This window comes from Natator depressus, chromosome 2, assembly GCF_965152275.1.
Source record: "Natator depressus isolate rNatDep1 chromosome 2, rNatDep2.hap1, whole genome shotgun sequence".
Taxonomy (NCBI): Eukaryota; Metazoa; Chordata; order Testudines; family Cheloniidae; genus Natator; species Natator depressus.
Window position 1 is genome coordinate 61,491,821 of NC_134235.1, and position 23,781 is coordinate 61,515,601.

The window sequence follows — 23,781 nt, forward strand, 5'->3', positions numbered from 1 at the left end:
TTCAAATCCAGGTAGTTAGATGTACAATTACCCAAATTGCATTTCTAAATCTGGTCTTTTACATGCCTTTAATGTGGGGGGCTGTGTGCACAAACAGATGCAGCGGCATGTTTGGGGACCAGTTAAAAACTGTTTCAATTTTATGCTGAGAACACTAAGACTAACATTTCCTTATTGTAACCCAGTAAATCAAGCTCCTGGGCAACTTTTTCAGGATATGGAGATTTCTGATCTGCAGCCTTTACATTTCTTAGTTTAAGTATAGTAGAGTATCTAATATTTAACCTTAGTTCAAAATGCAGTCAATAGAGGGGGCCGGGAGACCTATGTAAAGCTATTTGTTTTGTCTTTTAAACACAAACTATTTGCTCTGATGATATGTGGGATATTGTACACAACAAAGGGTGTGAAAAATTTGACTTTTTTTTAAATGGTTACATTTTTTAAATTCTCTTTTTAAATACTGAGAGCCAAATCCTAATACTTGTACTTACTTTTCACCTAATTCATACAAGTTCTCATAGAATTCAAGAGGCGTCTGCCTGAGAAAGGACTGAGGATGAACTCCTGACCCTGTGAAGTCAATGAGAGTGTTGTTATCTATTGCAATAGGGCCAGGATTTCACCCAGTATATCTGAGTATCTTATGTCTCACTTAAGTAAACATGGTAAAAATGTTAAGGATACACTTTTAACTGTGTCCACTTTATATGCTCCCCTCAGTTTACACTCTCAGCTCACACTGAAGTTAAAGGCAGTTGTATGGACTGAATGCAGGGGGAGTATATAACCCCAAAAAAAATGACTTACAGTGTAAAATTCTTTACTAAGTTTTGAGAGAAAAAACACATATTGCGGGTGAGAACTATTTTCTAGTGACCTGTACATTCTTTGAAAATGACTTGATTGAACCTCTTGCACTCTGAGTGCTTTTAATAGTGTAATTATAGAACTTAGAAGGGTTCAAAACATCTCTTAAGATTCATGTGTTTTATTATAGGTTTGGTGAACTCTGGATATTATGCTGAGGAGGATTATACATTTGGAGAACCATGCAAAAGTTCTTTTACTGAGGCGTTCTGTACTGTGATGTACATTAACAATAGTAAAATGTATCATTGTCAAAGACAGAAAAAGACCTACATATTCTGATTATTTTCTCTGTTAAAATAACTGTAAAGTAATTTTCAGAGAAGTGTTTAAGTTGTAATTGCTGAGGGAGAAATGGCCTAGCACAAACCTTCCATACAATTTTTTCTTTTCTGTTTCCAAATTTATCTGTTTACCAATTTGTGAATAATATAGTTAGTTAATATGATATTTTCTAGTGCAGAAAAATTGTAAAAGTATAATTGCTAGGGACTGATTTAACATTAAGGTTAAATTAGATATTCAGTATTTTCATATAAAACCTTAGTTTGCATGAAAGTGAGTATCATTTAAGCATTGCATACTGACACAATTTAATAAATCAAATTTTATTTCTGGAGGATTTATTATAAACTAGTCCTTCAAATCAGTGTGAACAATAAATTAACTTCATTACATCAGTACTGATAGAATTACTACATTGTATTCTTTTATTTGAAAATTATTCAAGTGTATCTATGGTCCTATTATAATTTAGTAAGTCAGGACATTCAAGTAATACAGCTGTACATATATACCAATTTGTATAGAACATTTGAAGAAGTGTAACTATAAAACAAGCTTCTCCTTCCCCCTCATTTTCCAACTGTGCTTCTTCTAGTCCACTTTTTAAAAAGGAACAGTGTCAGATATTTAATTTTTAAAAATACATTACTGTAGCACAACTGTACTATCTTCTAGCTATACCTCTCCATAGTGTAAGAGATACTTAATTTCTTTTAGATCCAAATTTACAACCTGGTATTCTATCACTATTTACGGCAGTAAATTGACATCAGAAGAGCTGAATAATGCAATTGAAGCAATGAAGTTTGTGTATGTATAGCAGAGATTGGGACATGAATCTCATGTCATTCTTTTGCTAGTTCTTGTTGGACCCCTCTTTTATCTTGGGTTCTTGTCTGACCGTAAAAGCCATTGTCACACACTAGTCTTCGGTAGGTTGAGAGTCATGCTTTATTGCCCTTTTCTTCCACCCTTGAAATCTGAGGAACCTATTCCTGAGGATTTCAGGGTAGGATTAAATAAATTCAAGAGGGCAAGTTCTGTGGTAGAGTTTTCTTTGATCTTCCCTCCACTTACCTGTGTTATTTCAGGTGTCCCACGCCACATTTAAAATGTCAACACTGGAACTCTCTCCTGATCTGTCTAACTGGGCAATATCTTGCCTTTTGTTCAGCTCCCAGGCTTTAATCTCAGTCCCTTGCTCCTGAGTGACTCTGGAGGGCTTGGTACTGGGCTGCAGACCAAACGTTCTCGAATGTCGAATTCCTTTTCTCCCTGAAGTTGTCATCCCGCTTTGTGACCTCAAGACAATAGGGGGAAATCCTCGGGTTCCAAGCGGCCGGTTTATCTCGCAGTCCTTTAAATTGCAAAGTACTTAGAATAATCTTAAGTATTACGTTACTATGTCATGTTTAGTTTCGGGTTCTTTTCCTAGATGTCATCGAACACTTTTGCAAATCGATGTTCTTCCTCTTTTGGCCAGTAGAGGGTACCATGACCTAGTTAACTAACCTATTTTAAGTTTTCTGCTCTGGGTAGCTAGAGTGAAATAAGAAAACAAACGTCTGCATACGTTTTCCCAATGGTGCAGCCTTGCTTCATCTCAAACAAAATAGGAGCGGTTCACTGGGCAAAACAGTTCTCCAAGAAGCTTTAACTTTAACCAAACAAACACAAATCTAAATGCTTCTGATGCAGAGGGGGCCCCAAGACAAATCTCTCTGCTCGCCTCCCACTGGGCAGCCTTCGTTGAGTTAGGATAGGACATTATGCTGCACTGTGTAAAAACTGCTGAGAGCAGAACTTTTGACTCCATTTTTGAAAGAGGAAGGAAGGTGGTAAATAGTAAACTCCGAGATTATTTTCAAATGAGAGAATTTCTCAGTATTCCTAGAGAATCAAAAATCTCATCAGACCTGGAATTATTCAGCCTTTAATAAAACCTTTCTTTATGAGCTCATGGTTCCTCCAGATCATAGCATACTGTCCAGTTCCAATCACTATATTATTTCCATTTAGAAAATACCAGGATTCCTTTTGTCTAATAAAAATGGGGAAGTATTTTTAACTGCCTCAGTAATTGGGCATTTCATTTATATGCCCTATTTGGTATTATACAGTATACATTGAATAGTATATATGACTGACTTGATGCATATGCGAAAGACAGAGGCGGGTTTCACCAGTGGGGTAATCTAGTATTTGAAATCCTTAAACCAATTAATTTAATGTTTCAGAGCTACGCTTTTATATTGCTCAGCTAACCTGTAAATTTATAATCTATTCCTGAGTTAGAATTTGCTTTGACTTTTAATGGATTAAACAAAATAGTATATGTTCTCATATATACATATACCTAGGTCTGGATGGTTATTTTATTGTTCCGATAATTACATTTTTTTCTTAATTAAATCCTGGGAAGCTGTTCACAACGAATTGTAAACATAAGTCATGCAGACTCAAAGCATTAACAGTTCGGGCTTTTAAAAAGGAAACACTAGGTACGAAATTAAAGCTTCCATTTGTTCGACCAGCTCCCAGGAAAGGGTCTGCAACTGTCCGTTTTGGCTCCTCTGTGTCAGAAAGCCCAAGGAGAGTTCAGTTGTGAAAAGTTCCGGGAGGGCAAAGGGAGAGAGGTAATCCTTCTCTGTTGTGGTGAATGTAATAGGCCCGAGCTGCAGTCTTCACTCGGGCAAAACTCCCACTGCAACCAATGGTTTCTTTCGCATGAGTGAGGACTTGCGGAGTCAGGGGTTCACTTCTAACATGCTTGTTCTGCTCCAAAAGCATAGCACGTTTCCTGGTGCCTGTGTTTGTTTTGTTTACACCTAAATGCCCAAAGGTGGCTGTGTTGGCCTATTGAATGTTTGCTAAATGAATTATTTGAATATATTAGAATTAGGCTAAACCGTAGGGAGAGTAATATGCCAAAGTTAAACAGACCCTACCCCCGCCAGCACCGGTTTCTGTTCTTACTGAAGTCAATGGGAGTTTAGTCGTTGACTTCAACTACGGCGGGACCGAGGCCCCAGTGACCAAGATAGCGGGAAAAGGTAGTTTTCACCTCATCTGCAAAAGAGATCAATGTTAAGGGAGTGTCCTGATCTCCCTAGCAAATGACTAAATGTGCTATGGAAAGTTATCACCCTTCTCTATTGCAGCTGTGCTTGCGCCCTCGGTACCCTGCCATGCTAATGTTCAGACAGGCAGTGTGTAGGAAGTAATGCACTTTCCTGCCCCTATATATTAATCTAGATTAAGCAGCAGTGTGTCCTATAAATACCTGAGCCTTCATTATCTGCAGTTATTTTGCAGACCCTATATTGCTTATTTTAATGTTCCTTTCTCCCCCAGTGGCATATTTTAAAGGCATGCACTTTCTCAGCGGCTGGCATACTCTGTGAAACGCCAAGAATCAATAGATTCTGGCGCTGTAACGTTGCATTTTGTAGACAGACGCATTCTGAGTACTATTATCTGCTTGCCGATCAATATGGTGCCTGATACTTGTTATTTTGGGGGAAGCGGTTAGAGGGTTTTAGAGCAATATGTCAGAATAGGTAACACAATAATCCCGCTTTACAAAATTCTGCTGTTAAACCGTAGGTATGTAATAGTCACAGCGGGTCTCTTTTTCACTGGGGCCTTTCAGTTACAGCCCGGATCCTGAGTGAATGAAATATACTTATGTCCGCAATCTGAAAACTATTCAAGGTGGGGGAGGTGGAAAATAAAGTAGTCCTGATCCAGTCGTCTGTTTTTTCTGGTCAGAGTATCCAGGACTAGTCTGGATCGCAAAGCGAATGTGTTTTCCTGATGCGAATGAGTTAGCGTCAGAGAGAACCAGCGTCTTGCTGTTCCGAGCTGGAGAATAAAGCGCAAGAGCTGCCTTCAGGACCATGGACAGCGGACGGGCTCCGGCCGCTGCCGATGGGACCTGAGCAGAGGATCTCTTCCCCCGCTTTGTTCCTCTGCAGGCGTAGGCCCGGCGAAACAAAGACATTGAGCAAGAGTTACATTCCGAGCCCTGGCTTCTCCCCCTAGCTCCAGCACTCCCTTGTCTAACTACCCTACTCTCACGCGTAGGACGTTTTAAGACCTCCACCCAAAGCCTCTCAACAGAAGTCAGATTCTCTGTTCTTTCAAGCTTCCCTAGCTGTGAAACCTTCTCCCCCCGGGCCCTCGTGCGTTTAGAATTGTTTGGCTGCTTTAATTTCTTCAGCATCACGTTACTTGGAGTGCAAGTCAAATCAGGTAGAATAGCATGTCAAGAAGCCTCACAAGGGGACGAAATAACAAGCGGGCATTCCGAGCCTAATGCTCCTGGACGGTTGGGAGGAAGATGCATCCTGGGAAGAGGATGATAATATATAATGTGTATCTTTAATTGACTTTACACTGGTTAGCGCAGAGAAGCAAAAGAGTAACTTACTTCTCCTGCTAAAGCACGGCTGCTATATTTGCTATAATAAACCAGCCCCTCCACAGAGCCTTCTCGGGACAACTGCCACTTGAAAAAGCTTACCCAGTGGCAGCGTTCCTTTCCTCACCAGAGGATTTAGCCATTCCAGCTGTGCATTCCTATCTAGTCTAGATTTTCTTAGGTGAAGGACTGTGGATTTTTATTTCTTGCGTCTCGCCTGTTTTTATTTTACCGTTGTGTTTGTTCTATGGTCTATGATCTTCAGTGCTGGCTTCAGGCTCCGCTCTTGGCATTCACCGCGTGCCTTAATTGTATGACATTAAATCAAGGTCCGCTGTGAACACGGAGAGTCAGAGCCTCGGATCTCTCACTCCGGAAACAAAATAGCAACTGATCTTTGCAAGGAAGGTAGACACCCCCCCCCCCCAACCCGCTCCTCCTCCAGGCCTGGGCTGAAGGTTAGTCATGTCCGAGTTGTCTTCCTAGCCCATCTGTTATTTCCAAGGGCCAGGGGTCTGTGAAGTGTGCGTGCCAAGTTGCTGCTCTAAATTGGCCAGCCTTTTCTGGTCGCTTGAAATAGAGAATCTGGTTTTGCCCTAATTTTGATTTCTCAGATTGATTCTTTTTTTAAGGCTAGCAAATGTAGGGTTTGCCCCCTCCCCCCACCACACACGCTAGCTTTGGCACTCTGTGCGTCGGAGACAGGCCCAGCATCTCCAGCTCCTCTCCGCTAGGAAGGGTTTCGGAGGGGGAGCGCTGAAAAATGAAAGGACAGGACGTGTCATCTTTCTTTGTAAAGCAGAGAAAATTAACCCGATCGCACCTGCCCGTTCCCGGGAGGCTACGGACAGCCCATCTGGCCTGCCTAGAGTTACTGTGCAGTGGAAGGAAAACAACCTACTCTTTTACTGCCCTTTTAACCGTTTAAACGGGCATCAAATCCAGACTGATTCGGACGGCATCCCTGAGTCAAGGAGGGTTGCTGTGCAAAGCGTATTACCCAGTCTGAATGCGATCAGCGCCCTAAAACTGGGCCAGTTGACCTCTACCGGTGGCCTCTGAAGTTTAGCTTCAGTGGGAGAGAGAGAGGGAGAGAGAAGGCACATTGGGCTATTTCTTTAGACGAGCGCGGTTCCATTCTGGCAAACGGAAATGGGTGGCTCCAGGAGTTTGGTTTCCCAAGGACTTCAGTTGCACACCAGCTTCTGTGCGTACAGGACGTGGGGACGCGGCTCCTACCCTGACCACCATACATCCGGAGAGTGAGCTCCTAGAAAACAGACAAAGCGCGAGAATTAGAAAGGACTGGGGGTGGGGGAATAGCGCTACAGCCCGCCCGCAAAGCACTGGCTAATGTATGCAAATGACAAAGGAGGAGAGGGGAGGCTGATCAGGAGAAGTGTGTGTGTCGGGGGGGAGGGAGATACACTGAATAGGGAGAAATAAACGGGGAAATCGAGTTTCCTGAGCTGCCCCTTCAGCCAGGGAGAAGAGCTAATGAAGGACAGGAGTTTCCGGGGCCGGGAGAAAGATGGGGGAGCAACCCCGCGTTTGAGTTTCTATGTAAGCAAAGCGGATTTGCCAGTCGACGACACCGTTCGAGCCAGATAGGATCTTTCCAGAGCTCGCAAACCTCAGCCACAAACGGGCATCCAAAAAAACCCCCAAACCAAAACAAAAAAGGCAACAAAAGGTCCCCCTCCCCATCCCCCCAGTTTAGGTGCATTCAGAATACACGAGCCCAGCGGGAAATCCGTCCGGAAAATCCGAGCACTCCCCATAAACCGCCCCCCCTCCCCACACACACACACTAAAAAGGGAAGAACCAGCTAAACAAAAAGAAAGGTTCAAACCTGCGGAGAGCTCAAGCTTTTCCCCTAGCAGCGCCGGAGCCCGCAGAGAACGCGAGGTGAGGGTCCTCTTCGGTGCTAGGTGCTTTTTGGGGTGGGGGTGGCGCGGTCTGGTCTTTCCCCCTCGCTTGCTGATCCCGAATTAGGGATTAATGGCTCTCCAGCCAAACAAATAAGGCATCTGCCTTCAGTACAAGCGGATTACACGGGGCTGCTGACGTCACCAGCCAGGCAGATGTTGGCTCCCAAAGTCCTGATCATCTCCCCGTGTCCTTGAAACCAGAGCGAACCCGGCAGGATCTCAGCCCTGAGCTGCTCAGCCCGGGGCCGTCACGGGCGAGAGAACCTCACCCGAGCCCCGCAAACCAGCTCTCTCTCCAGCAACCTCTCCCACTTGGGAGGGGGAGGTGAAAGGTCGATCCCAGTGCAGCCCCCCCAGCCTCCGTATCGCCTTAATCTGCACACTGACAGCAGCGAAGTGGCTCCTAATCCCAGCCTCACCCCATTCAACCCTTCCCCAGGAAACAGCTGAATTCAATGAGATCCCCTTCACTGCGGCACCGCTTTGGTGTTTATAGCGTCATTCGTTGTGGTTTGACAACAGGATCCGCTAGCTCACTACAGCCCGTGCATTAACCACCGTTTCACCGCAGACTGCAATCTAGTTATGATCCAGAGTCAGTCTCCTAAAACTCTCTGTATTCCGAACAGGCACCCCTTACCCGTGTCCTTCAGCGGACTGATTCATCAGACCGAAACAGACGCTGTCCTAAATAACAGTGATCTGAAATTCAGACCCACAAATGAAACCAGTTTGGCCTTACCCTATCTATATCCTTTGAAACACAGGGTTTGAGCAAACCTAAGCGGGTTATATAAAATACTCTCTCTTCATATTTTTAGGAGAAACTTTTGTTTATGGTTAGATCTATCCATGTCAATCAGAGGGGTTCAGAGAAACTGGAGGTAGGGTGTTTATAGATGCTTATCTTTTTGTGTATCAAGTAAATCTGTTTAGATATTAAAAACAAAGCCAAAAACCCAAATAATCCAGCTGCACTCAAGGCCTCACCCAAATTGATGCTTGTTTAAAACAAAATCGAATCTTATATTTAAATGCCTTAAATGTAAGTGTATTTATACATCTTGTAGGTCGAGGTAAGGCCTTTACATCCATAACTCGCCATTTCTAAGCTCAGATATATTTAAACTCCCGAGTTCGGACGAGAGCTTTCTGTGCATGTTTCTGCATTGACTGGTTTGGGAGGATTTAAAAGGATTTGAAAAGGCAGCTCAACTGGCATGATCAAAACGAAAAGGAAATTTGCCTTAGAGCCATGGCTGTAGATTTGCTATGGAATAAAGTCGATGACTCATCATCCTAGTCTCTGCATCAAACAATTGTTTCAATAATGTCCGTATCGCAGTCAGGCAAAATAAATGGTATGATATAATGTAGTGGGGTGAGGAAAGCAGCCCTTCAATATCTAGATTATTTTTAAGGAGCTGTTTTATAGATCTGTTCCATATTATCCTTGTCTGTCAAAGTAGCATTTAATTTTCCCAATTGTGGAACTTGGTCACTGATCAAATCAATTTAATTTACACCAATGTCACTCAGCTGATGTTAGAATTGAATTGTAGATTTATTTTTGTCTCTGCGTGTAAGAAAAAGCACACAAATGCAGAGTGCGTCGATCTTTCTGACTTCCGTAACAGGTAACAACGGATGAAAGTCTTATAAATACTAATTCAATAGAATAGAAGGCGGACTGCTATGCAGCAAAATTAGAAATGCCACTTCCCTCATCTTTTGTTTTTGAAACTTCTGCTATTACAAGAAATTGAAACCACATGTATTGAGAAAGACAGAGCAGCTAGTTTTCTTATTATTTTCACGTGTGTATTTTGAATATTATCCTGTGGTCGCTTTACTCTATATTTTCTAGCCTGATATTCCTTTCCCATTTTAGTTTAATATCCGTTCGCTGTCCATGGTTTTGATCTGCATGATGGGAGATGAATGCTACATCTTAAAGAATGTAAATCGCTGTGTATTTGCACAAACTCAATAATGCATTTGAAGTTGTTGTCAAATGGCGAAGTAAACTGCAAGTTTCTCCAGGGCACTTTTAAAAAGAAGTCTCTTTGTTTTCCAGTGCAGAGCACTGAACACAGGTGGGAATTTGCATTTATTTATAGTTTATTGCTTTTAATAGCTGACAGATGTCCGATACTTCGAAATCATAATGAAATGGTGACTACTAAGCCCGATACTCTTAAAACCTAGGGCTCTTTCACCATTTCTTTAAACGGATTAACGTGGAAATTAAGAAGTGATTTTCAACTATGATTCAGGGAGCGAACATACATAACCTTCATTTAAGCTATTGGAAAACCACCATGTCTTTATATTTTATAGCGGACATAAAATATGCACGAATCTAAAATACTACTCAGAATCTAAAATACTACTCAGAGACTCGCAATGCAATCGCTATATAAAAATCCCTTTCCTGTTTAAAAAATAGTTGATTACCACTACAGACTTTTAAAGCTTTAATAAGTTGCAAGAGACATTCAGGACCATTTCATGGCTGGATCAGCCTTTTCCCAGTTGAATTTTTCCTGTCTGGGTTATTTCGTGTTCTTGCTTAAAGTATAAAGACAATTAAACCACACAAAACACCCCCCCGCCCCCCCGAAAGGGAATAAGTATAAAACACCGCCCGCGCTTTCTAATTTCTTTCATGCGAAGAAACTCATCTGCAAACGCGCCTGCAAGTCCCATTTCAGTGCAAGTGGCTTCGGAGCCCTGGACTACCAATTGCCCCCTCGCCCTCTCAGAAGCAAAGAGGTGCAATCTCAAACGCGCGGTATCGGCGGCGGGGCAAAAAGCAGGGCTGCAGCCATTCACACTTCATGGGGTCGGTGGCTTCTTTCAAAGGAGCCTTGAAGTATTTAGGATTGGGGGGTGGGGACCCTTGTACCGGAAGAAAATGGCCTAAACACAATAGGACTCGCCATTTTCTCCTGCCAAAGCACAAAGCAGCTCCGCGGCTTCAGCACCACACAAAGAAAGCATGGACCGGCTGAATTCTCTTACCTCCCCCCCAGGATTCAAAAGCTTTCCCCTAACCGATCCGGTTTCCCAGGCGCTCTCACCAGAAAAGGCGATGGGGGGAGCGGGGGGAGAAGGGGTGTATTGATCTCAGGATAGTGAAATCAAATCCTGCCAGAACAAGTCCGGCCAACACAAGGGCGTTTGCAAAACGGGAAAGGGATTTTGATCCCGGAATTCCTTCAAGCTGGGTGGACTCAGACCCCCACGTTGGGCTGAAGAGGCTAGACTCAGAGCACGACCACGTTGCCTTTAAAAAAAAAAATTGCACGCGGGCCAGAAAAGACCTTCCAACCCAGTTGGAAATAGAGCTAGCAAATCCCCCCTGAAACTGCGATGGGACCTGACATTCCCCGGTGTGAAGCTACTGCGGCGGTAGCCCTGGCCAACATGTGCAGGGTGGTCCGTCCCCAACCGCCCAAGGAAGCGCAGAGCTTTCCTTTCCTTCCCTTTCCACCTTGGGTTCAGGACGGTACAAGGCAGCAGACTCCTAAAGAAAAGGAAAAACAAAACAAAACCACCCCTCGCAGCAGCGCCCTAAAATTGCAGCAGGAGGTTTGTACTTACAGCCAGCGCTAAAGTGAGTAATCCTCATCCCAGGTAGGGTTCGCTTTGCCTTTAGTTCTGGTTTGCGCCTAGTCTCCATGGTTCAGAATGGATGAAAATACAGATCTGCCGGCGGGGAGGAATGGATTTCTTTCATTGTTTAAATGCAGGAACGAGACACGGTGCGGTGTCTCTTCTAATAGTTTCTGCTTGGGATTCAGCAGCTCTCAGCCCAGTAAAGCAAGGCTCCGTGTGTGTCTCTCCCTCCTCCTCCTTCTCCTTCTCCTCCTCCCCCCCACCACCACTTTTTTTTTCTCCCAAAAGAGGGCAGGTCGCTCCCTGAATCCCAATGAGTTAAATCAGTCACTTTCCTTCTCATGCATCAGCAGCCACTTTAACAACCCCAGGGCTGCGGGCACAAAAGAGCATTTAGCTGCCTCCAATTTGTGCAGAAGGCCTGTCCTTAATTTGTTTTTGGAGTATAATTAAATCATGTATTTCGCCCGAAATAAAAATACCACGTCCCCAACTTTGGCGATTGAACCACTAATTGTAACCTTTTTAATAAACTCCTGAACGTGCACTCATACTCAGCGAGCCTGCAAAGACCCCCCCATAAATTGACGAGCAGCATTTCTCAGCTACGGAGACCTGCATCCTTTGGAAAGGTCGGCGCTGTACAATCCACAATCCCTTGCCAATGAAGTCTTATATCAACAGAATCGCTCTGAAAGGATTACAAGCCGTCCAAAATAAAGCTTTAATCTGAAATCTACCTGGTGGCACATTCAGTTGCAATCAAATATCAGGGATGGTTTAAACAGCCCCGCACAACCCAGTGTAATTTGATGTGGATTTCATTTTTTCAGAGACACACACTGTGTCATTCGATAAATATTCGTTTTGGCCAGGTTATGATGCCGATTACTTCTTCGACAGCTACATGTATGTAACCGTCTAACTGCTGCTGAGGCGGAGAACTGATAAATAAAAGCAGATGCTAAAGAGATTCAGCTGTAGTCCTCGGCTTTGAGAAGCTAAAATCCACAGAAAGTCATTTACATCTTGGGTACTATCGCACTTGGAAACCAGCCGGCTAACGTAATGCAATGCAGAGCGAATGTTGTCAATCGAAAACGTTAATCAGCAGAGCCGGTGCCAGTCTGCCTGTCGTACCGCAAACCTGTTCTTCATGCCCACTGACCACTAGGGTGAGAGATGACCCTTCGGGGGCGCTCACACCATCTTGGTTATATAAAAAGTTTTCCTTTGTACTTTCTTTACACCCCTGTCATCGCCTAATTCCAACTGTACTTGCTCAAATGGGTTGTAATCCGACTCTAGAGGAGATTAAAGAGCCAGAGATAGCTGCGTTTAGGATTACCAAAAGGAAATGAAGGGATCTAATCCATCCCCCCTCAAGCCCTCCACCCCTCACGTATTTTTCAGTTTCAATCAGACTTTATATTACCTTTTAGTATTTTAAATACCTGGAATCGTTTGAAGAAGGGGGCAGAAATAGACTGAGAGCTAAGGAGTGTTTTTTCCCTTTGATGAATTCATTGGCACAGAATAAGGTGAGTTTGCAAAAGCAGCCAGTGCTGTCCCCCTGCTTGCCTTCCGCATCCCAAACACCCATTGCATGCGAATGGCTCCAGGGCCTGCAAGCTTACATAGAGCCTCTTGTCTTCAGCCTACGGTCCATAGCAAGAATTCCATGTATGGAGCTGGCATGTGCAATCCACAGAATAAATCCGAGAGTGATCTGAGTTGCAGCAGGAAGAAAGGGATCTCAGTTTCCCCACACCAGCGATGAGATAAGAAACAGAATATTATTTGCACACAATAGTAACAAGTTTTAGAATCCACTTACCTTTAAAAACAGAGGAACGTGAATGTGTTGCTCTAATCGCTTAACCCCGCCATGGAAACAACTAGCACTTACTACATCGATACGAAAATAAAATCGTGGGGTGCTTTCCACGTTTATCTTTAAAATAAGGAAATAGCATCACCTTGTGCTTAAAATGGCACGAAAAATCTATACAGAAGTGTAACATTTATCTAAACAAGTCTGTTACGTTGAGACCAATTTGTTCTGTGGAAGGTCTGTAGAATGAATATTATGCAGTTGAAAAAATGTGCTTAGAGATTCTAAATCTCTCTCCTTATCTGTCAGTTCAAATATACCCTCAAACCCCGATGGGTTTAAATGGATAGCTGTAACCTAGACTGTCTGAACCCTGTATCATTTTGTATGAATTCTTAATTTTAATGTGCCTTCCTTTTGTTCTGATTACCCCTGGAGTAAATCAGGACCACCTAAAAGGGTATGATAATATACTATAAGGGCCTGCATTAAAAAAAAAAAGGGCTAGTCATCCTTTTCAAAGATTTTGTTGTGTAGAGTGCATATCCTGGTCCTTGCAAGCCTGGAAGCATGTTGAATCAAGTGCCTTGGAAGGAGCTACAGAGCTAGCGGCACCACATATAGCCCGCATTAATTATTAAGGTTCATTTCCTGATTTAGGGCTCTGGTTTCCTTAGCAAGCAGATCACCTGCCACAAAGCAGGCCAGTATGTTTGGTCAAAGCTTATGAAAATGTAACCCAACTCATTTGCAAGAAAGTTGTTGCTAATTAGTGGGTAATAAACTTCTCTGGAGAGGACACAAAAGTCTTTTAAAAGTGCAAGGTGTTCTTTGTTACGGCATCACAAGGGGGATTAGCATATCAATACAGAAGGGGAACAATAGACTAGGGTTTGCCTTCCCCACCCCTTTTAACATTTTAGGTGAATCTAGTAGTCATGAAAGTGAAAGGCTGACGTCCAGTCGGGTTTAGCAAACCCTTCACCTCCCTCTGGGTCTGTCACACCCGTTGCTAATCCAGTTCTGGGTCTGTCCGGAGCAGAGCTGCCAATTCTGCACCGCCCATGTTAAATTTTACAGGAGATGGGCAAACGGTTACTAAAGACTGACCTGAGACCACTAGATTCATTTCACTTGGAACCAAAGCCTACTTTGAATACAAGCCTCCAGGGGTGAAAGTCTACAGCATTTGAACCATTGGACCACCTGGCAACCCACACACAACCCCAATGGTTTTATGAGCCCTCTCCCTGAATGGAGCTAACAAATTGTAAAACTTTGGCCTTTTGGATTTTTCTCTCAGGCTGGAGTTTTACTGTTGAAGCGTTTGCAGTTGGATATTTTACAGGACAAAGGCCATCGACCTAACTCTGATATTCAATATCCTTAACAAAGTCTACGTTGTTGTCCCCCCTTCTCTCTTTATGGTGTTTAAAAAGTCATCCTGGCAGACCCTCATTCTCCTTGCTTTCAAATCCATGCATTTCTTGATCTTTGTAGGGATGTGTTAACATCCTGGCAAAGCAATGGGGCATTTCAAAATTGTTCAGCCAGTAGGGAAGACATGGCATTTTTTCCTCATTCTTAGCTATTTAGCAGAAATCCCTCCATCCCCCCAAATAGGAAACCCAAGGAGCAACAAAAACAAGGTCAAGGCTACCAGAATATTCCAGCCCTTTGGTTATAGATATAAGTAGAGGTTATGTAGCAGTAGAAATTAATAATAAAAATAGCCACAGGTCAGTGGAACCAATTAAACAAATCTCCCCAACTCTGAAGCCCCTGATCCAGCTAGTTGTCCTGGCTTGACAACCTGTATGGGTTATTTACCCACATGGGTAGAGTGCAGCTAAACTGTTGCGAATTAGAATTGTGGCTTGGGCCCCACAGGGACAGCACAGAAAGTCTATGGCCGCCTTCCCTGGTGGCTGGCTGCGAACTCCTGGGTTGTAAGGCGGGAGCAGAAGGAGACAAAAGCGAGGTTTGCCGAATCAGAGCAGCAACAAACCGAGCAATTGCAAGCGTTTGCTTTTGGAAAAGAGCTGCACTCCAGCGGGTGCCCCTCGGAGGAGACGCTGCTGGAACGCAGCTATTTTTAGGGATTGCAGTGCTATGCAATATACATTAAAGTACAGCGAGTTGCCAAAAATAAAGGAAGCCCCTATTTTCCTGGCAGTGTCGCTGGGGACGAGGAACATAAAAGTGTCCTTCGCAAGAACCAACAGCAGCAAAACAAATAAGTGCGGACATTAAAAATACATATATAGATATATCAGAAAAGGTATTTAGTGTTTGATTCTCTGGTTCCATGTAAGGACTCCTGAGAACTGTGAATAAACCCCGAAATCGTCGGAGTTGACGTCAAATCCATCTTAACAGCCATCAAGGAAAACGTACAGGATGGGGTTTCCCTAAATGCAAACCATCAGCGAGGCATCTGAAAGGAGCTTTACTTTCTGCATTGTTGTCTGGCAAACAATGGGAGCCCCGGGCGACTGTAAGGCTGTGGGAATGAATAGGGAAGCCGCAGGATGTGTGCGGGTCAGTGCTTGGGGTCTCTGTCCTAAAGCCCCTTTCTCAGCTTGCCACAATAAAGGAGCACAAGGTTTAGGCTTTGTTGGGTCACCGGCCATCTTCTATTATTCACCACAGCCGCAACAAAAAACACTTATTAATCAGCGCTGACCAGAGGCCCCTTTTGAAACAAGGACAGGGGGGTGGGAGAGAAAAGAAGACAGAGAGACCCTGAACAGACCCTCCCAAAGTAGAGCAGCCACAGGCACTTTTCGGCTGGACAAAGTGGTGTTTCCCCCCTCCCCCCCAATGCCATAACAAAGTTTCAAATCAGGCCCCAGAGGACTGGTCTTCACCCCTCCCTCTCACTCTCCCTTTCCTTCTTGCTCCGAAGAGGATGGAGACTTTGTTCCAAGTAAAGCTGGCTTGAGGTCAGATTGCCAAGGCCTGAGTTTACAGGTATAGGACTGCTCATGGAAGAGAAGCCTGTTTCCCATCTGGGCCTCAAGTCCGGAGATGGCGCAGGAGAGAAGAGGTTTGCTTGGGGTGCGCTGCTGCTCTTGTGCTTTAAAGCTGATGGATGAGGTGTCAGGCCAGGAGCTGTTTGAGGACTTGTTTCAAAATGGTATGAGAGGGAGTCAAATGTGCCCCTGATTGACTGTGCTGAGAGCAATCCTCAGGGTGGTGGTGGCTGTTCCCGATTTCTAGTGCTGTGTATTGCTAAAATGGTGAGCTTTGCTGAAGAGGAGCTCATAGGCTTAAAAGGGCAACATTTATTCCTAGGTGTAAACAAGAATTCAGCGGCAATGGAGTGCTAAGTGATCTTAAAGGATGTATTAAAACCGAATAGGTGGTTATTTAATTCTGGGGGAGGAGAGAGGGATTTTTTCTTTATTCATTTCTGATAATTTTGCAAGCATAATTTAATTATTGTCAAATAAGCTAGTGTTTTTGTGTAATTAACTATGCCTATATTACTATATAATACACAGCCTTAACATATCTATGTTCACACAAATGTATAACACCTGAAAATGGAATCAAGTAACTTGGTACAAATAAGTTTAGTTTGACTGGAATAAAACTAACCATTTTTGGATGGAGAACTTTTCTGGAAAATCCTCTCTATCTAGACAGTTGGGTTTTTGTTTAAGTGCACAGACTTATCTAAGTAAACAAAGCATTTTGTACTAGTTTATATTTACCAAATGAACAGGGAAAGCAGATATTGAATCCCCTGTCTATCAGCCGAGAAAAAGAAATTGTTCCCTTAAGAGGAAAAAAAATGTCAACACAGAAGATAGATTCTGCTTTAAATGTTTACCGACTATATTGTGTGTGTGAATGTTTGTTTGTTTGTTTGTTTGTTTCTTTCTTTCTTTGTAGCAGTACCCACTATATCTGCGGAAAAGCACTAAATAGTAATAGCTAACTGAATCTGATGAAAAGCTTCCCCTTAAATTTATGAATATGACTCTTTATGGCATGTAGGCTGTAACATTCTGAGCTGTGGAACGCCTAAGTAAGGGCTTTGTTAATGAAAACAAGAATAAAGAATGCTTTGGTATGTAGCCCCCGCTGGTATTTACCACAGTTTACATTGCAAATACAAGACTGCCTTGCATATTGTGTTCTCATGACATGTATTTTACTTAAGTGCTTACAGTATTCTTAGGGTGACCATATTTCCCAAAGAGAAAATGGGACACCCACAGCTGCTCACCCAAGGCCCACCCCCACCATGCTGTTGCTGGTCACTGGAACTCTGCCCGCCCCCCCCCCCTCCCCCACACCAGGCTGTTGCCTGGTTGCTGAAACCCTGTGGAGGGGCCTTCGCATGCTGGAATGCTGCTTCCCTCCCCAGCCCTACTTCCCCACTGTGTGTGTGTGTGTGTGTGTGTGTGTGTGGGGGGGGGGGGTTGGCATCACCGCTCGCCCCCTCTGTACCGCTTGACAAAAGTGAGCATTTGTCCTATTTGCTCTTGCCAATTGATCAAGTCAGCAAGAGCAAACGGAGCAAATGCCTCCTTTTGGAAAAAAAGTCAGGATGGACGGGACAGGGCTTAAAAAAGTACTGTCCCCGCCAAAACAGGACATATAGTCACCCTAAGTATTCTCTCTTTTCTCTTCCTGTCCCAAGCCCAACCTCAACTATTGTGTGACTCAGATGTTGCAGAGCTTGACGTTCCAGCAATGGAGTAATCAAGTGTTACCTAAATTATTTAAAGCCTGGGATTAAAGGCCTTAGTGCTGAGTGCTGACAAGCTTTCAGATATAGACTGGGGAAAGTTTTGTATTCTTTCCTCTATGTATACACTTTGAAAATAATTTGGTGAAATCCAGTGAATTATTCTCAAACTGTATGCACAGAGAGAATGAATAATTCTTTTACAAGTTGTTCTCCAAAGGAATTAATAAGACTATTCAAAATACAGTGGAAACCTATTAAACACACAATATTGTGGGCTCTCCAGTGCCACTCTTTTAACTGCTCTGTTTCTTTCACAGGTGCTTTTTGAAAGCAGATCCATTATTTTACTCTGGTTTGGTTTGGCACACAGAGCATGCATTAATTCAACAAATCTGGCTGTTTCAAATGTTAATCTTCTTTACATGTTGAGGCCTGATCCTGCAATGCTTGCTCTCCCTAAATTACCATTGACTTCAGGTTCCTGTGTACTGCAAATTAGTGATGATAATTAATAATGAAACTTGTCATTTAATTTACAGAAATTTAGTTTAAAACAGATAAACTAATTCCATTTCCACATCTGGGTTTGGTGAACTGGATATAGGATTATTTAACGGTACCATTCTTTTCAATAGGTTTCCTTGTGAATGGTTTCTGCATTGAACGGTTATATGTGTTACTATGTTAAACAAGGGAAGAAATCTTTAAATTAAATGGTTTATTGCATTCTACTCTGCTATATTTATAGAAAAACAGACACAAAGTATTTCAAAAAGTATTGTCTGTGAGCATTCATTGCACGCATCATAATGATATCCCCTTAAATATACCAGATAATGCTAATGCTGCTCATGCAAATTAGGAAGGATTTTCCAAGTTTGTTGAAAGAGAAAAGGCACATGTCAATGTTATATTTAGTTCAATGTTATATTTAGTAAAGGTTCACATTTGAATAACATTAGCACATTCTTTTATGTTAACAGTATTGTTTATTTTTTTACATGTATTAAATAGATTATTTTATTAGGTCAGATTCTGTTACTCTTACAAATGCTGAGTAGCACTTGACTATATGAATAGTCCCATCAAAATCTGTGGAAATGCCCATGGAATAAGGGGACATCTTCACTACAATAATAGACCTGTGGAATGGCCACAGCTGGCCAGGGCCAGCTGGCCTGGGCCAGCCAGGGTAGTTGGGCTTGGCTGCAGGGCTAAGAATTGCAGTGTAGACATTCGCGCTTGGGTCTAGAGCCCAGACTCTGAAACCCTGCGAGCGGGGAGGGTCTCAGGGCCCGGGCTCCAGCCTGAGCCCAAATGTCTACACTGAAATTTTTAGCCCTGCAGCCTGAGCCCCATGAGCTCGAGTCAATTGAACCTGGTTCAGATACTCGGTGCTGTGGGTATATCATTGCCGAGTAGATGTACTAGATACTATGCTCCATAAGAAAAGACAGCAAAATTTGGCCCATAGGAATGAATGGGACTATTTGAAGATCAAGGTACTATTCGATGTGAGGAAGGGTGGTAGAACCCATCCCTTATATAGCACAGTATCCAGTGCTTTAAAAACATATTTTAACATGTTGTGTACCTAAACATTTGTGGGTTAAGTAAGAAAGATAGACAAAGACAAGACACTAGAACAGCTGAGATGAGCGAGGCTGGTGGAGATTGTTGGTGTTGAGAAGAAGGAAATATTGATTGCAGGAAGAAGTAGCGCTTAACGGAGGGGAGGCCTGAAAGAAGAGGGCAAGTGTGCTTGGTTAATGGAACCAGAATAAGTGTATCATGCATAGGGGACAGCATGACAGAAAGTGTAAAATTGAGGATAGGGGAAGAACATAAAAGGAGTATCAAGTTCAAATGACTGTAAAGGGCATAGGGAGCAGGAGGTGTTCTTGAGTTCTTATGAAGCAGCAGTTATTCCAAATTGCTTTAGTTTATATTTAAATTGATATTTTAAGGTAAAAAGCCATTTATAGCCAGAATAGCAATCTAAAATTTGATTCGGTACATAACACATCTTGGGCTCGGATCCTGGACTTCTTATTCAAAAATAACCCCTCCTGATGTCAATAGGCATTTGGATGTGCCCGGTCTGAATAAGAAGAGCCAGCTCAGGGCATGTCTACACTTACCTCCAGAGCAATCGATCCATCAGGGGTCGATTTATTGCGTCTAGTGAAGACGCGATAAATCGACCGCTGAGTGCTCTCTCGTTGACTCTGGTACTCCACCGGAGCGAGAAGTGCAGACGGAGTCAATGGGGAATGTCAGCAGTCAACCTACCACAGTGAAGACACCGCAGTAAGTAGATCTAAGTATGTCATTCATGTAGCTAAAGTTGTGTAACTTAGATTGATCCTGCCCCCCAGTGTAGACCAGGCCTCAGACTCAATAAAGATTGTTTTACTCATTTGGGAGTTGTATGTGCCCTGTGATGTGTCTTACTATGGGCCTGATTCTGCCCTCTGATACATTCATGCAAGTAGTTGTGCATGTATGTCTGAAGGCAGAACTAGGCTCTAGGTTTTCAATTCTATATATGTAGAACAATTTTTAATAAAATGAAGTGTCTGGAAATTTGGCGATGAAAGAAAGATAGATATTCTTTGCACAATGTGTGTGTGCATGTAGGTATCACACACAATCACAGAACCATATTTTTAAGTGGTCATGCAACAGCTGGCTTGTATGCACATATCAGCATCTAGCTGTGAAAAACAAGAGATTGCAGGCGCACATTTTACCTTGAGTACCTGCAGGTTGGATGTGGGCAAGAGTAGTAATAATACTTAGGTATTATATAGCATTTTTAATCAGTAGATCTCAAAACACTTTTCAAATGGAGATAAGTATCAATGTGCTCATTTTACAGATGGGGAAACTGAGGCATGGGGAATGACTTGCGGAGGTTACCCAGGAGGCCAATGGTAGAACTAGGAATAGAATCCAGCTCTCCTGAGCCCCCATGTGCACTGCTCTATCCTATAGCCCACACTGCCTGGTGCATTTGCTAGGCAAATCTGGCCCATGAAATCTAATCAGAAAGCTAAATTTATTCAAAGTTAAGAGCACACAGTTAACATTACAGACACAGGAAATGCAAAATTAAGTTCCACCGGAAATATGAATTTAGTCACATTGGAAATTGCAATCTCACACATAGTTTATAGTGCTGTTGTTGTCTGAAGACAGTTTTCTGCAAAAATGGATTCAAAGTGAATCAGTACATTTGTTAAAACTATGATGGTTGTAAATTCACAGTTGAAAAAGATACACATTTTGTTCAATGAAAGCCTCTAATTTTTAGAATATAGTAGAATGCAGTAAGAAAAGGAGGACTTGTGGCACCTTAGAGACTAACCAATTTATTTGAGCATAAGCTTCCGTAAGCTACAGCTCACTTCATCGGATGCTCAAATAAATTGGTTAGTCTCTAAGGTGCCACAAGTACTCCTTTTCTTTTTGCGAATACAGACTAACACGGCTGTTACTCTGAAACCTGTCATAGTAGAATGCAGTGATTTTTTTACTGAACCTGATGGTAAGGCAGGTTTGGATTTTGTGGAGGACTTTACTTGCATTGATTTCAATGAAAGTTAGGAGCCTAAACACCTTTTGTGGATCGAAGCCCTCTCTTCCTGGTCCTTTAAGGGCAAGCATTGCTCAACATGCCTTTTACAGGCCTCAGATTCTTTAAGGCCAAGATTGTGGGAAGTGTAATTTTGATGGGGGATGGTGGTGTCACATGATGGATCACATGGCTAGCTTGAGTGCTAGGCATGCTGGGAGAAGAGACAGGAAATAAAAGCAGCCCCAACAGGAGCAAACACACATGCTAGCTGAAAGCTAACAGCTATAGCTGTGTCCTAAAAAGGGAGTCTGACTGGGGCTATTGCCAGAAGCCAGTATTATAAAGTCCATGTCTTCAAAAATCGTGAGTCTGGGCCCCCAAAATTTAAACTTCATGAGATTTTTTCCCCGAATAATACATCTTTTATTTACCTTTTTGTTTTCTGAGCCTTTAGGGTGCATCTGTTTCATATTTTCAGGACTTTGCCTGCAACCACGAAGGCTAGAAACTACTTAAAAAAAAAAAAAAAAGCTGAGATTCTCATGCAAATCTCTTGAATGCAGCAGCTGGGACTTCAAGGAAAACTCCAAATATTGTGTAGCGCCCCCTCTCCACCTGGTTACCTCCTTTAATGCCAATCCGCTTACAGGTTTTGATGGACAGGTCTGGGTTCTTTTGGATCTCGCCACCCACTCAGCGGGGTGTATCTTCTTTCTTTTTTTCCTATGAAATTATTTGGCGGTGCCTCCACCCCCCTTTCTCCTTCCTGGCATGGTCACCAGGGCAGCTTGGGTGGAAAATTTTAACTACAGAGTAATCCCCATTTACTTGCCAGATAGTTGGAGACTTCCAAGGAATAACACAAGAACATAAAAATATATTCAACACAATAATTATATTAAATAGGAGACAAATACAACATAACAGGGTAAAAACTATTTTTAGGCTCCCACACTGCAAATACCCTTGACTTGATGCAGCAAATGTAAAATTAGGGTCCCGTTGGTACACGTACTTTGCTGGGGCCCTTGATGACCTATAACCACAAAATTCTTCTCTGCAGTGGTTTAGCAGCAGGGCTGACGGGTTCAGTACAGCCCAAAGGACTCACAAGTGGGAGAAGGTGGTAAATCCATCCACACGTGTAATATACAGGTTATAAAATCCTCAAACCCTTATTCCCTGGCTTGAGGACACAGTTCAGGGAGTAGGGGGTCCCCAGAACAAATTCCCTGACTAACTAACTAAACGATGGTGCACTCACAAACTCCATGAATGAACCTTAGGTTCGAAGATGACTCTGGACTCCTCAGTCACTGCAGAGGGGCTGCTCTCTGCTGGCAGGGATCCTCCTCAGGCAGGAGTCAGGCTGCTTCTGGTCTCAGGATTTCCCCTCACCCCAAAGGGGTGCAGGGCTCAAGGTGTAGATTATACAACTACACTAACATCCAAACGGTCGCCTCCTAGCCCAGCCTCCAGTCAGACACTCAGCAGGCAGCCTCCTTGGACTAGCAGCCAGAGCAGAGCTGACCATGTGGTGACTGGTCTCACCTAGGGAGCTGGAGGGCTAACTCAGCCTGGCTGGGAAGTTTCCCAGCAAATGCTACAAATTGGGAATCATCAGTGGGGAAGGAAAAAACCCAGCTGAGGGATCTGCTGTCAGATCCCTAGAGGCCTGTTCTCAGGGGGAACCCTACATGCAGACCTGGGACTCACCAGCTCCCCACACAGCCAGCCCTGCCCTTTTCCTGGCTGGCTCCAGACTGACTCCCAAATGGCTTCTCCCTGGGAGGGCCTCTCACTCCCTATTGGTTGCTGGGCGGACTCTGAGTCTGCCTTGGCGCGCCCTCCCTACCACAGACAGTGTGCCTCTCCCCGAGCTGCCTGCAGACAGAGTCCCAGGAATCTATGTAATCTCCTGGGGGGTTACAATTGCAAATGGTGAAACTAAGTGATGGCAACACTATGGAGCTGATGAAAGGCCAGGAACTGATTGGAGCGATTGTGTATTCTTGTGGCTAAGAAGGATTAAAGGATGACTATTTACAGACCCTTTCTTAGAGGACTGTGGAAGCCTATGGAAAAGGTGTAGATTGGAGCTGGTTTCTTGTGGAAGTATTGGCGGTTAATTAGTCTATCAGTTAAGCAGCCCCAAGAAGGGGAGATTTTATTTTGCAACTCTTACTGAGTGGTGTGTAATTGCTACATAGGCACAGAATAAGGATGGGGGGCCTGAGGCATGGATGTGTATCTGATGAGTGAGCAGATAAGCACCACTAGACTGAGAAGAAAAGCCCGTGGGCCTAATTTAGCTGTGAAGTAAGTAAGACTAACTCCACCAAAGTCACTGGAGTAGCACAAAGTTGAATCAGAGTTGAATTTGCCCAGCTGAGATTACTGTTATGAGAGTGTGCTATAGCTGTATGTATGTAAACAGTTAGCTAATCACATGGCACCAGTAGATTGTGCTCAAGAAAATGCAGCATTGTTCATAGGCTTTTTAGGACTAATAAAAGTTGTTGTGCATTGCA

The 23,781-nt window shown here is 43.3% G+C and overlaps 1 long non-coding RNA gene across 1 annotated transcript; it reads right to left on the reverse strand.

Annotated features, from left to right (window-relative positions):
• Positions 1-1,488: 1,488 nt before the first annotated feature.
• On the reverse strand, positions 1,489-11,372 carry LOC141982332 (uncharacterized). Its single transcript, XR_012638032.1, has 3 exons — positions 11,117-11,372; positions 6,579-6,848; positions 1,489-4,224 (listed from the first exon to the last, which is right to left on the reverse strand). It is a non-coding gene; the product is annotated as an uncharacterized LOC141982332 (long non-coding RNA).
• Between the last annotated feature and the right edge of the window lie 12,409 nt (positions 11,373-23,781).